The following is a 14,462-nucleotide window of genomic DNA, read 5'->3' as shown; positions in this document are numbered from 1 at the left end:
ATAAACGAACTCTAATTCTTTAAATTAAAATTATTTAGATATACGAGTATATATATTTTTTTTGTATTTTTCCTGTGTATGTTGCAATCTGTTCAACTAGTGAACAATAAGCAATTCCCCAAGGTCCAGTGAAATGAGAATGGTATCTATGATATGTAAATTAGCAATAGTCTTGTACAGAATCCAGCCGACCATTCCTGAGGACATGTGAAATGAACCCAATCACCAAAATAAACCGGTATCTGTTGTCTAGTATTCAAATCCGGATAAACGCAACTAACTTTTATTACGATTTAACCTCAAAACCTTCGCCTTCGAAAATAAGCTGTTAAACAACTGATTTGCGACGACGAGTTAACCAATAGACCAGCCCGGTCAATTTCGATATACAGAAATACTTTTTTAAGGAGAATCTGGATAAAGAAAAATTATCGTTATTTATTTTTTATCTTAGCCTTAATTCGATTTAGAATTTCCTTCTTTAAATGGTATCATTTATGTTTCTATTTTGGCTACCTTGAATTTCATCAAAGTTTAACATCAGCACAAAAATGTGAGAACAAAAATAATTTTAAAAAGGTGAATAATCTATTTTAAATTTCAAACTTACTAAAATAGTAAGATCTTTCTCATTCAAACACTCTTTTTTAAATATTCATCAGATTCAAGGCTTATAGATAAATGTCTAAAATGTAAGATCTAAAATCCGAAAGTGTTTAAATCACGTGTTCGATCATACCCAAGAAGAATTTTGCAGGATTGCTACATTAAATCTAATGGTATATAAGACGATTTATAAATTTAACGAAGGAAACTTCCCTAAAATACTCGTTTTCGAAGAAATAAAATAGATTCCGGTATTCTTAACATAGGTATTGTAAAATTTAAACTTCTAGCGTTTCAGGAAATCTGGGAAAAGCGACTTAGGATAAAAGGATAGTAAGACAGACACGCGAAGTTTTATAAAAAATATATGAAGATTACTACGAACAGAACGAAGACCTTGAATAGGTCTTACATAGTATTGGCCAATATTAAATCAAGTAAATTAATTAGTTTCTTGTTTTTTGTTTGTTTACTTTTAAAATTATTTCCAGAAAAGTTCTTCTTTTGACGGTACCTTTTCTTAGTGTCTACTAAAACTAAACTGGTAAATTTTTTTAAGGTTATTCCACTCACATAGACTTATGTCTTACGTGGAAGGAAAATTTTGAAAAATAAGGGAAAAAACAATTTTTTTTTTTAAAGTGTTTGGTCAAATAAAATATATAAAATAACTCTAGAAACTGAATTACAAGCCATAAACAAAAATCCTGCACGTAAATTATTTAAAAAAACGGTGAATTTTCATTTAAAACGAAAATTAAGTCTAACTTGTTTGTTCCTGATAAAAAGGTGCAAACGTTAGCGTTGTATAAGAGAGATATGCGGACTCTCTTAAAATGTGACATGTTTATAGTCATAGAAAAGATTTATTATTTATCGTTGAAAAGACCCGTAGAAAAGATTATCGTTGTAAAGAAAACATTGACGGCTGGAATAAATCTTTTAAATATACTTAATGTAGAATAAATTCCTTGTCTGTTTCTACGGGAAGTTATTCAAAAGATGTTCCACGTTATTAAACGAAGATTCCTAATAAATATTACGGTTTACTGAAAAGTTCAAAACAATATAACACAATAATCTCACCAATTTACCCCGTTTATCCTCCTCACCGTGTCTCTTTTTCCTTCCAAATTTGTAATCCTTCATTCTATAACACAACGTTCAATATACGAACACAAATGCAAATACCGAAAACACTATCGCATTTTAAATCATACTAAATTTCTCTAGTAACAACTTTCAGTTCGGGAGTAATTGAGGTTTAATATTTTAAACAAAGCAGACGATGGTAAACATAAAAGATACGATATTACATTGTGTTTTAATTACAAAAATCCACTCAACCATGAGACATCATTTAGTTGTATGATGTAAAGATTAAAGAAACTAATAGTTACTTCTAGCATCTTGCACACTCTATATTAAACAATATTTTTAACACGATAATTAGATAGTGTAAATTCTGATTACCATTAAGTTGGGATTCGGAATAAAAATCTAATTATAAAAAACACATTACAACTTAAATTAAAATGTTCTGTTTTTTCCTCGGTAGGTTCATTTAAATAAAATATTCATATTTACAATTGATAATTTCTTATAAAGATTAATTTATTATTATTAATAATTTATTATAAATTCTTTCGGTAGATAATCCCCACATCCGGAACATACCATCTACGATCCACGTCCAAAGTGGCAACAGCTGTATATAAGTACAATACACGTAACTGCCTAACGGGACTCCGAGTGCTTTTGTCGGAAATTTTAATTTTCATTTCACCTAATTTCAATCCAAAAGTCACTATAAGGACTGGATTTTTCGGCCATCTACAATTATAAATGAATTAGATACGGACTTACACTATCTTTAGAATTGGCGATGTGGCGACCAGGATCGATGTGATTTAACAGAAACCCTTCCGTTGCCCATACGCCCTCCGCGACGGCAAGCACGTAATAAGGCGCGTCCGTGTATGTCGGTGCATGGGGAGCCCTGAAAGCTTCGGCGGTAGGGTCCGAAGTCAGTGGAGAGATTGCGCATCCGGTCTCTCAGCCTGTTCATATGCCGGTTCCACCGGAGTACCGGACCGGACCTCAGGGTTTGGTAGCTCTGAAGTGGAAATGTACCGCGGCGTCCAGCTTTGCTGCGAAAAGGATTAACTGATCTAACAAGTTCAGGAATGTATCGTGTAAGAGGGTTTACGTAAACACCCTCGTTTAGAACCAGCCGTGTTACCGGAAACGAAACGGAAGAAAAGTGAAATAAATAAAAATCTGTAAGCGATCGCAATCAGATTGAAGAGTCCGCTGCAGATACTATCTGCAGCATATACTTTCCAAATTTTGATTGGAAGGAGATTGACGTAACACGTTTAATTACCAAGCTTCCCCCACCGATACTGTTGACCCACGAGAAAGAGTGTTGGAAAAGTTCCTTTTAAATTCTAACTTTGATATAGTACGCAATGGCTCAAGAGACTTATTTTATTGCCACAGATGGATCGACGTTCTGTATAGATTTAACATATATAAGTGCATCGATAGTACCGAAGTACACCTTCAAGGTTTTAGAAGAGCTTTATGGAAGTGAATATTCTCCGATGCAAATCTCAAATGATGTTTCAATGAAAGTACATCCCATCCCAAAAACATGGTCGTTTGGTAAAGCAAATTTGTACGAGCTCACTACTGATACGAAACTCCCCGAAATATCTTATTGAGAATGATGTCGACTCTACATTTTACTCGGCACCAAAATATATTCCCAAAACAGCCGGAAAACTGAAGAAGCCAGTAGAACGCCTAATTATGACGAATGTTTTAAAAATTAAAACAGAACTTGATTCATCTGAATTTTGGAACCAAAATGAATTTTTCATATAATGTACCTTTCAAAATCGATAAACTTGTGAAAGCGTCCCAAATCCAAAAAAGACAAAAGTCTGACAGATCCCAATAGTTACGTGCTATTTTCTTGGCGTAAGCTATTAGAAAATTCTTCGAAAAAATGATAAATAATTGACTAGTTTGGATTTTAAAAAAAGAAAGCCTTTTATCCTCGCATCAAGCAGGATTTCGACAGTAAACTACTGACCAAGTGATCAATTTACAAAATATGATATTTATAACAGTTTCATCACTAGGAAACATTTTGTCGCAGTCTTCTTTGATCTGCAGAAGGCTTTCAAAATGACTTGGCTTAATGGAATGATAATTCTACTACATGAATGAGGCATTCGCGTTAATTTACCGGTATTACTTGGCAACTATATGAACGACCGAATTTTTCAAGTACGGGATATAATGAATACTCGTCAGAAAAAAAATGGAAAATGGATACCACAAGGCATGCCAATGAGCGTTACCTTGTCTACAATCGCCATCCATAAACTGATATTAGTCATTCTAGAAGATATCAGCAAAAGCGTTTGTGTTGATGATCTGCCAGTCGCATATGCCAGTTATACTTCACCATTGCAACGAGCGATAAACGCCTTTAACGGAGTTGAAAAAAATAACGGATTCAAATTTTAACCAGAGAAAATATGCTGCCTATACTTCTATCGGAAGAGAACCTCATCGTAATCCTGTTTTGACCGTCCTATTCAGTACTTTTAGGTTTATTATTCCATAAATCTCTTACCTGGGGACTGCATATACAGTATTTGAGTGTTGATACAAAATATCCCTAAAAATTACTAAATATTTATCGAACATCAATTGGGACTCACAAAAAGAAAGATAACTGCGATTGTATAAAGCACTGGTAAAATCGAAGATCGATTACGGGTGTATTGCACATTCTTCCGCTAGAAAGTTAGACGTCATACATAACATAATCAGATATGTCGCAAGCGTTTTTCTTACGAGTCCGATGACTAGTTTAATGTCTGAAGTCAGCATAATGCCATTATAGTACAGAAGAGAGATCTTACTATTAAGATATGTGTACAAATATGTGGGCTTTTCCTACTCATGTAAACTATAAAACTTTTATTAAGATCCTTCGACTCCATTATACGAAGCGCTACCTATTCCAGAGCAGCCGGAATACGTATCGTGAGTTAACTTCAAAACATGGAATTGCTTTGCCGATAGTAATTCTACGAGAGAAATACCACCACCGCTTTTAACAATTGTAAGCACAAGATTACATCTCTCTCTCATGGAAAAATAAAAGAAAAACCAGCAGTGATCATCCAACAGGAATTTTCATCAAACATCAGTATCTATGAAGGATTTATAAAAGAATAAACTGATGGTTGAATGAAACTGAATATGGCGTTGGATGCTCTATATACATAAATGACGACGCTCATTCGTGGAAACTAGTAGATATAGTCAGTGTTTATACGCCAGAGTTCATTGCTATACAGCTAGCACAAAACATTTCTGCGAAGGAAGAGTACTTATTACACTTTCCGACTCTTTAAGCGCACTGACTACTACTCGGAAAATAAACACTGAGGATGTCCTTATCGCAAACATCCTATCCGTTCTATACGTATTAAAACGAATGGGGCAGTGATGTGTTTTTGTACGGACTACAGGGGATACTGGTACCTTAGGAAATGACAGAGTAGACGAAACTGCCGAAATCGCAACAATTTGTCAGAATACGGACACCATTCCCGTTAGAGCGGCAGACGTTAAAAACCATCTAACAATGACTATTAGAATCACTTAGAGTAATAAATGGAGAAAACCGAACACTAAACCAAATACATTAAAATTACTCCGTTTAAGTGGAAGAGCGACGCGAAACTGACTCGCAGGGAACAAGTAGCATTGATCAGACTCAGAATCGGCTACAAGCGAATAACAAATTCATATTTGTTAACCGGAGAAGAAAGACCAATGTGCAGTGTATGTGACAAACCACTTTCTACTGTTAAGAATTTACTGAAAGAGTGTACAATATATGAGAACCTCAGAAAGAGGTACGGATTAAGTAATAATACTGCTGATATATAAATTTGCAAAGAAGGAAAAATAACTGCTGGATTACGCGTTTATACTTCGACAATAATCAGTATGCGTTATGTTTGACCGAGAATCCTCTGTATGAAGAAGGCTTTTACACCTCAACACAGGGATCTCAAAATTACATGGTATTACCAAGATTTTATTATGTATTTTCTTTTAATGTGTGTTTTATGTTTACGTTTCAACTTTTTCTGTTTTATGTGAATATCAGGGTCCTTTACACCTTATACGTGATGTACGTGCGTGTTTTATTATAATGTAAGGGCTAATGACCTTAGAAGTCGATGCCTATATAACTCGGTTAAAAAAAAAAAAAGATTTAGCAATACATGTTTATATAACAGTTTGCGGTAACGTATTTTAAAAAAGTATTTAAAAAAAAAATTCGATATTTTTAGCCATTTTGCTACGAATTTTGTAATCAGACCGATATGCTCTACTTTCATAGTGCGCTTCAACCAGATATTTAATATTTTTATTTTTCTGCCAACCACAAACAAGATTTTATGTCTAATATTGTTCAAATTATCATTCACGATCTATAACTTTTATCTTAAAAAATAATTTTAATTTATTACATATATAATTTTTAACTTTTACTTATTTATATTTAGTGAAATTATAAGCGTGAAATATATTTTTTTAGGTTCAGAAATGAATTTATGGAAGTTTTTAAATTAACTGCATTAGGATATCGATCAGATTTGTTCCGGATTATACTCTTTTAGTTAATTAATTTTTTAACAAACTGCAAAAAAGGAAGAGAATACTTATTTTGAACCCGTTCAAGCCTTATTCTTCACCAAATGGATCTATAGATTTTTTTAAAATAATTTTTTAGAGAAAGTTCTGGCGGTAAGTTAAGGGATAATTTATTTTTTTAAACAAAACATTACATGGTCTAGCTAGATTATTTGAATCGTATTTATAAATATATTTTTTACAATAATATCCTACTACTGGTGTATAATTGTAATGATATTTAGGTTGATGTCATTGTGATATCTGAAATACTTTTGCGACTATTATTAGTTGGAAAACTTAGATATAAACGATAAGTTATTAGATAATACAAATTTTTCTTCTTTCCGGGAAACTGATTAGGGGTATTATGTTTACGTCATTTCTCTTCCCTTTTTTATTTTTGAACAAACGACGGGATTTTTATGATAATTTTCAGTAAGGTTCGTCATATTAGAGCAATGTATGTGTATTATTAATATGGTATAAAACGGAAATACGTGGAAGTTTTAGGCATTACTAAAACAAGTTAATTATCCTTTGTTATTTAACCTTTAATCTCTAATCACTTTATAACACATTTTCATTGACTTTTAAAAATAAATGATTAGATATAATATTCAAACTATTTCTAATTGTATTCGAATTAGAATCTTTTTGAAAGGTAATTGAAAATCTTAATAATTGGATTTTGCCGAATTCAATGGGGAATGTTAGCGTCTCGGCCTTTAATCTGGAAGGTCCCGGGTTCAAATCTCGGTCAGGCAATGAGATTTTTCATGCGATACTACTTTTAATTTTCATATATTCTCACATACATCCTTTTTCTACCCTTCTGAGGTAAATTAATTTATTTACCAGTTTAAAAAAAAAAAAAATAGTTTTTCAGCGTTAATAATTGAAAATGGAAGCAACTTCGATTAATTTACCGTAAATACCCGCTTATAAATTGAGCTTCATTTTGGATGATTAAAGTATGATTACATGTTGTAATAGGCTAGTTTAAATTACAGTAATGATTGTGCCGATATATTTATCTCTTATATATCCTACCCTACTAAAGGACATTTGTATGTGGGTGTCCGTCTTCCTTAGCGTAGCACCGGAATATACCGATCACTAGCGGAAAATCCAGTTTCGTTAGCACATGTCTTGTGGTGGTCAGGTGTATATTTGTTATATTATTATATATCGATATAAATGCGAAATATATATTAATAATATATTTTATTTATTTATGTGATTGTTTTTCTTCAAAAAATAATGAACTATAACAAAAAAGTAGGCACCGGTATGTACCGATCACTAGCGGAAAATCCAGATTCGTTAGTATCAAATTCTACAGTTAAATTTCTAATTTAACTTTCGTTATTTGGTTTGTCTAGCATTTCTCCCACCACCACCCCATTCGGTCGCCCTAAAGCGTAAGACCGAATGTCCGTGTCACAAATGGTTACTAAGCCTCAGAACGGTTTAGCGACCAATAACCTAATTAGCTCCAAGAGCTTACCTAACTGCGTGAGGGAAATAAGCTTGGTGCTTTACACCACTCGCTTGCGTGTGATGTAAAGCACCAAGCGCACCGCTCACTTGTCGTATATTACTAAAATGGGTACCCTGTCTACATACCAAAATATATGACTTGTCAATAAATTACTTATTATGTCAAGAAGAACAGCAATTTGCTGCCACGACTAGATCGCTGAATGCCAGCAAGTACCTGTCCACCATATTATAGCGCTTGGAGCAATATTTGATCGATGGCCAGCCATTTCTCGAGGGTAGCTTCCTACAGCAAGCGGTAGGAATCTTATATCCCTTAAACTACTGATGCCGGCGGAACAAAGCAACGGTATCAAGTAACTACCACACGATCCGACAATGCGGCTCACGATACATTCACTCGTCGCTTAAGAGTGGCCAATTTTCCCCTCGACATCGAAGTTCCAGGGTGGCCTGACTTCTACCCGAGTCCTTGACTAGCGAGCGTAGGTTAAATTTGGTTAGATTATATTTATAATTTCTCTGCAAATACTTCCAAATAATATAATATAATGTAATAATGTTATAATGTATAATATAATGTTTCACCTCTAGACACTCCATTCTTAATGGTCAGTCTCTCATTTTGAAATTTATGTTTTATAAAATAAACTTGTTGAGACGGATGGAAAGTTTTGTATATATAAAATAGCTAATGTAATAATTTTAAATATAATTCGTAACGAGTAATAAATCAAGTGTTATTAGGTTAAGGTTAATTATTTTTAAAAGAATAATTTTACAATTTGCATTCGGGGGGGGGGTAATTTAAGAGGAGCATTACTTTAGCAGCTTATTTCTTTTCTCCTACTTTATCATTTAGCAAAATGAACTGTGTAATATATACATAAAACAGTAAACCTAAACTTTAGACGGATCATCTCCGTTCTAGATGAATTGGGAAGTAACTTCCGTGATTCGCTTATGTCACAAGGTAATATCCAACAGAATTTTTTTTTAAATCATAAATTTCAATATTATTTGTTTAAAACACATCGTTCTTTAGCATTCCTAAAATTCTTAGCACAACACTTTGGGATCGCGATTCAATCTAAGAAATATTATGAGATTATTAAAGTAGTTTGTGTGTGTGTGTGTGTGTGTGTGTGTGTGTGTGTGTGTGTGTGTATATATGTAAATATATATATTATCTATCTGGATATATAAATCTGTACAATTCGCCATCATAAATATAATATTAAAAAAATAATCCTGTAAAGAGACAACAAATTTTTTTTTTTATAAAAATGCATGAAACATCAAGGCGAAAATAAAAGATATGAATTAACAGTAAAATAAAACGGGATAAATTATGAATGTATTACTTGCATGCATGTACACGCATAAAATTCCAAGATAAAGATTCACAGGATACTAAGTAAAGATCCTGTACATATAAGGATGATGCGTTATGAGTACAAAAAGCACAGATTCGCACTCACGTTCCGACAGATGTTTACAGTAGTAGTAATACATCTCATTTACATGTACTTAAACAGCTTAACAAGTTTAACGAAATAATGTAAAACGATTAAACAGTAGTAAAACTCTTATAGCGCAAAATGCAAGTCAGAAAATTATTATAATATTAAGACATTTATTGTAACAAATTAAATTCCTTCTTTGAATACAAACAGGAATATTTATTTCATAGAATAAAAGCTATCAAAACTCCATCATCACGGCAAAAATATGCAAAAGTTGTCGCCGAGTAAATAGCAGTTATACTTAAAAATTACATGAAATTGAAGTACTTCATTTAATTTTTTCAATGACGTATCGAAGAATAAGCAAACAGATTCTTAAGAAAAATTGTAAAAACTTTGCTCTTCAATCATCTAACATAACCTAATTCTCAAATTAAACTGACAATATCATATTTGTAACTAATACCAAAAGGTGGGGGTAGCATACTTTAAATTTTCACATTAGAGTGACAATGGACTGAAGGTGCATGAGCATAATAAAGAGAAATAAATACCTATTACAAGTCTAACAATGTTAAGATTGTAAGAGTCCACTAACTAAAATTAATTTTATATATATATATATATATATATATTTTAGGCGCCATAATAATCTTATAATATTAGGCGCTATAAAATCAAATAACAGCGCCATTATATAATCATATGTATATATATATATATATATATATATATATATATATAATAAAAATCGTATAAAAATTCATCTCCGAATACAGTACGGCCGTTTTCAAGAATAACAAGCGTAAGTAAGGTTTCCGTTACCTTCTTTACTGGGCTTAATATACAATGATACATCAGCATACAAAGACCACCGAAATGCAGTCCTAAAAGTGATATCCTGAACAGAGGTTTACCGTAAAGACTGGTTACTCAGTGCGTTCGAAAATTAATTACACACTCCTATAAACACGATTATATGTTGAAGGTTGTATTCCGTGCGCTGAAAGTAATGTATTATGTAAAAGTTGGTAATCTTGCGTTGGTGCTGATTGTTTCCGCGGGCCAATCGGCTGGCGACCTTCAAACGAGAAGGTATGTCCGGTTCTTTATTGTTCATTGTGTGTTCGTCGTTTTTGAAAGATTGAGACCGTGTCTTTTCATGTGGGCTCACTTTAGAACAGGAATATTTTTCGTTAAATACGTCATCTGTGAGGATGGTGAGTACACTCATTAAGTAAAAGATCAGTTTTCCTGACATTTCTAGTTACACCTGTTCCAAATCGAAATAGCGTCACAGCGGTAACCGACAAATTTAGAGAGACGAGATCAGTAATGGACTACGAGCAAAATGATAGAAAGACCATCAGTACTCTATGAAGAAAAACTGCATGACATATCAACTAGTCCCAAGTCCATGTGAAAGTTGGCTAGCCAGAAAAACATCGGTTTTGCAACTACAGCTAGGTAGTTTGTACACTCATACCACATAAAGTAAAAGCGGTTCAAAAGTGGCACAGACTGTGAAAAGCAAATTCAATACTGTGAATGGTTTCAACAGTTTCTAGCGGACAATTCTGATGATACTTCGAACTATGGTTTTTTCCTATGAAGCATGGTTCCACTTATCAGGTTTGTGCACGTACAGAATTCACATTTACTGTCTGCCAACAATCCATGTGCTGTACATGAAATTCTTCTAGATGATCAGAAGATTGGGGTGTGGATTGCAATATCCAGGAGAAAAACAGTCAGCCTAACATTCTTCACAGAAACAACAATTTCAACTCATTATTGTGAAATAATTCACCAGTTTATGGGAGACCTAACTGGGGATGAAATTAGTAATACTTGTATTCAACAAGACGGTGTCATTGAACATACAGCCAGGCAACCCATGAATTTCTGTAAGAGGTGTTCGAAGTTGGACTCATTTCTAAGGGTTTATACTTTCTTCTCTGAACTTAAGCCCACTGGATTTTTATTTTTGTGATTACGGAAAAAGTAATGTTTATCAAGGAAACCCCACAGCCTCCAAGAACTTCTAACAGTTCAAACTATTCATGAATACCAAGAAAATTCCAGATGAACAACTTATGAAAGTCTTCAAGATAAGAAGTGCGTGCAGATAAGTCTGGTCATTTCAAACAACTGTATAAAGTAAGTTGATGTTATGCATTATTGTTTGTATATTACCGCATGACAGATGTAGTTACTTTTACAAACACATTTAAATGGTTACTCTTAGAGAAAATGATTAGGGCCTTTTATTTTGACTACATTGGTACAATATCTATAGATATAAAAATAGACTAGAGTTGATATTATAATATTTTTTAAATTTATTTAGTCTATCATACAATTTACTTATAGCTTCAATATGGAAGCTGATTGTAAATAAACAAATTCAGAAAAAAAATTTATGTGAATCTTTAAACTCCATAAAACTAAAACAACTTCTTATTACTCATTCATCTGAATCAATTTTTTAAGAAATAATTTCTTACAAGTTTTTAATATTATTAACAATACATCTGTAACTTATAATAGTAGGTAATGGTGTTAATTAAGCTACCTCTTTCCCTACAAAAGTAGGGTTATAAATGTATGATTAGTTAGTTAAATATAAAAACCAAACTTTTTAGTTTTCTAATTACTTACAAAAACTAATCATCTCTTAAAAAATCTGATGTGGACACCACATGACTTCTTTGTATGTCTATTAAATTACATATACACATCTTTTGCTGCACTTCATTTAAACTTATTTCATTTGAAAGTGAGATACGATTTTCCAATTCTTTAATAAAGTGGACAGTTAAACAATTGCTAAGATATTAATTTTTATTAACATCAAATGTCTATACAATTAATTACACACTCTTACCACAAATATTAAGATAGAGTAAAAGATCCTTTATTATTTTTTAAATAAATGTAAGTTTTATATCTATGTAATAATGTTTTTCAAAATATTATGATCTAACCATCAACAAAATGAAAACAAATACAAAACAGAAATTACTAAATTTTTTAGCGATATTTATTATCAAGTAGACTGAAACAAATGCATAAATTAAAAAAAAATATGTATTTATACAGGAGAAATGGAGAACCATGTAAGTTTTACCTATTCACACATGTCATATTTCATTATCATTATATGACATTAGATATAAATGATGATACGAGTAAATTGTGAAAGCGCTCCTGCATATATAGTGGAATAAGGTAAGTCATCCTACTTTATTTATTCTGTACTTTGGTTGATCTAATAAAATAAAATAATATATTTAATATATATATATATATATAAATATATATTTTTTTCATTAAATTCAATGAAGATAAAAATAAAATGGAAAAGGTTACTAAGTTTTTAGTTTACATTTTTAACATGTTTTTACTGGGTTTAAAATGAGTATGGTGTTGTAAGGTCTTTGTATATTTATTCTGAATTTATAATACTTGTTGCTACAGTTTATGAATTTTCAGTAGGTCACACATTTCGCTAACAAGGGGAAGGCACAGGCTTCGGGACACCAATTTGAACTATATTGCATGTGAATAGTACACTGTTTACGTGTCTACATCACAAGATACTAACATGCAATATTCAATTATACTCAAGAAAAATGGCCCTAAAAATTTCCTTAGCACTTTATTATATAGTTTATATATTAATTTTGTTTCACATCATTCAAGTAGGTATATTGTGTAAGTGAGAACGTATCAGATCTGTAAACATGCATACATCGGTTCGAATCAAACTTCATATACATATTTTTTTTTAACATTTTTTTAAATTTAAATATATTGATTTATTAATAATTATTAACCTCTGTAAAAATTTTTGAATTTGATTTCACTAATCTTCTGATTTTTTTATTTATTTATTTTTTTTATTGTTATTATTTATTGTAAAAATTTAGAGATTAATAATTATTATTAAATTAAAAAAAAAAGAAATGAAGTCGGATTCCAATCATGTGCCTTCCCCTTGTAAGATCCAAATATTTCATTGATTAAAATTTTATTTGGCTATAACTCTGGAACCAATGAATATAAGTACCACTTATGATATATCATTGAAAAGCTCTCAATGAGGGCTTATTAGTGCAGTTAAGAAAAAGTCCAAAATTCAAATGTATCAAAACTGAAACCCTGCTTTATTTAGAGGTCTGACTGTAGACATATTTTTTGCCCAGTCGATTGCAATCAAAAGTAGAGGTGCACAACTAAATGTTACAACAGTCCTACATAAAAAAATTTCAACATTCTACGGAAAATCGTTTTTGAGTTATGAGAAATACATATGTACGTAAATACAGACGTTACACTGAAACTAGTCAAAATGGATTTTCCATTGAAATCTGAAAACCAAAATTTTTCGTGATTGCAATGCCTCCTTTACTTCGTACAAGTAAGTAAAAATATATCTGTAAATATTTTTAAGTTAGATGTATTCATTAAATTTTTGATGAAAAAACAAAAAAACAAAATAAAAGCATTTTAAGTAATTAAATATTGTAATAGATTAAAATTTAATTTATACTTCAAAAACATTTCTGGACATAAAAGGTTCTTAGGATTCTGTTTTTGAAGACTGTACAAACTTATAAAGGTTTATTTTGATTTTATAAATGATACATATGGTACTGACTTAATAGGTGATTTTTCAACATTGTTGTTACGTAGGATAAAATTGTAAATTTCAAGTAATTACTAAAAAAATTAACTGATTGAAATTAAATAAATGGGAAATTTACAAATTGTATTTTATTATTGTACAGTATGTGCATATGTTAATGCAATATGTTTTAAACTGAATTGAAAAATAAAACAATTTCACATTCTGAAATCATTCAATATACTTGTAATATTAAAATTACCTTGATTTATCATATGATTTCGTGAATTTAAGATATTTGATGGAACAAGATGAAGATGAATCATCAAACACGATTTTAAAGAATACAGTTACATACCAACTTAAATAAATTGAACATGAATACTATTTTGATCATTTATATAATTTAGAACTCATTATAACTTCAAAATACTCTGTAACAGGTGAACACATTTCTTTATTTTTTGAAAAAAAAAAACAAATTTAAATCCACTAAATTCAATATTCAGAACACCTATAGAGAA

The 14,462-nt window shown here is 31.3% G+C and overlaps 1 protein-coding gene across 1 annotated transcript in view; it reads right to left on the bottom strand.

Moving 5' to 3' along the window:
* The window catches only part of Atac2 (Ada2a-containing complex component 2), a 58,251-nt gene that overhangs the window by 9,812 nt on the left and 33,977 nt on the right, over positions 1–14,462 (bottom strand). The gene's annotated exons all lie outside the window — the stretch shown is intronic.

The sequence above is a fragment of the Lycorma delicatula genome, chromosome 3, assembly GCF_047948215.1.
Source record: "Lycorma delicatula isolate Av1 chromosome 3, ASM4794821v1, whole genome shotgun sequence".
In the NCBI taxonomy this organism is placed as follows: domain Eukaryota; kingdom Metazoa; phylum Arthropoda; class Insecta; order Hemiptera; family Fulgoridae; genus Lycorma; species Lycorma delicatula.
The sequence above is the reverse complement of the archived record's forward strand: the minus strand, read 5'-3'. Positions and strand labels throughout refer to the sequence as shown.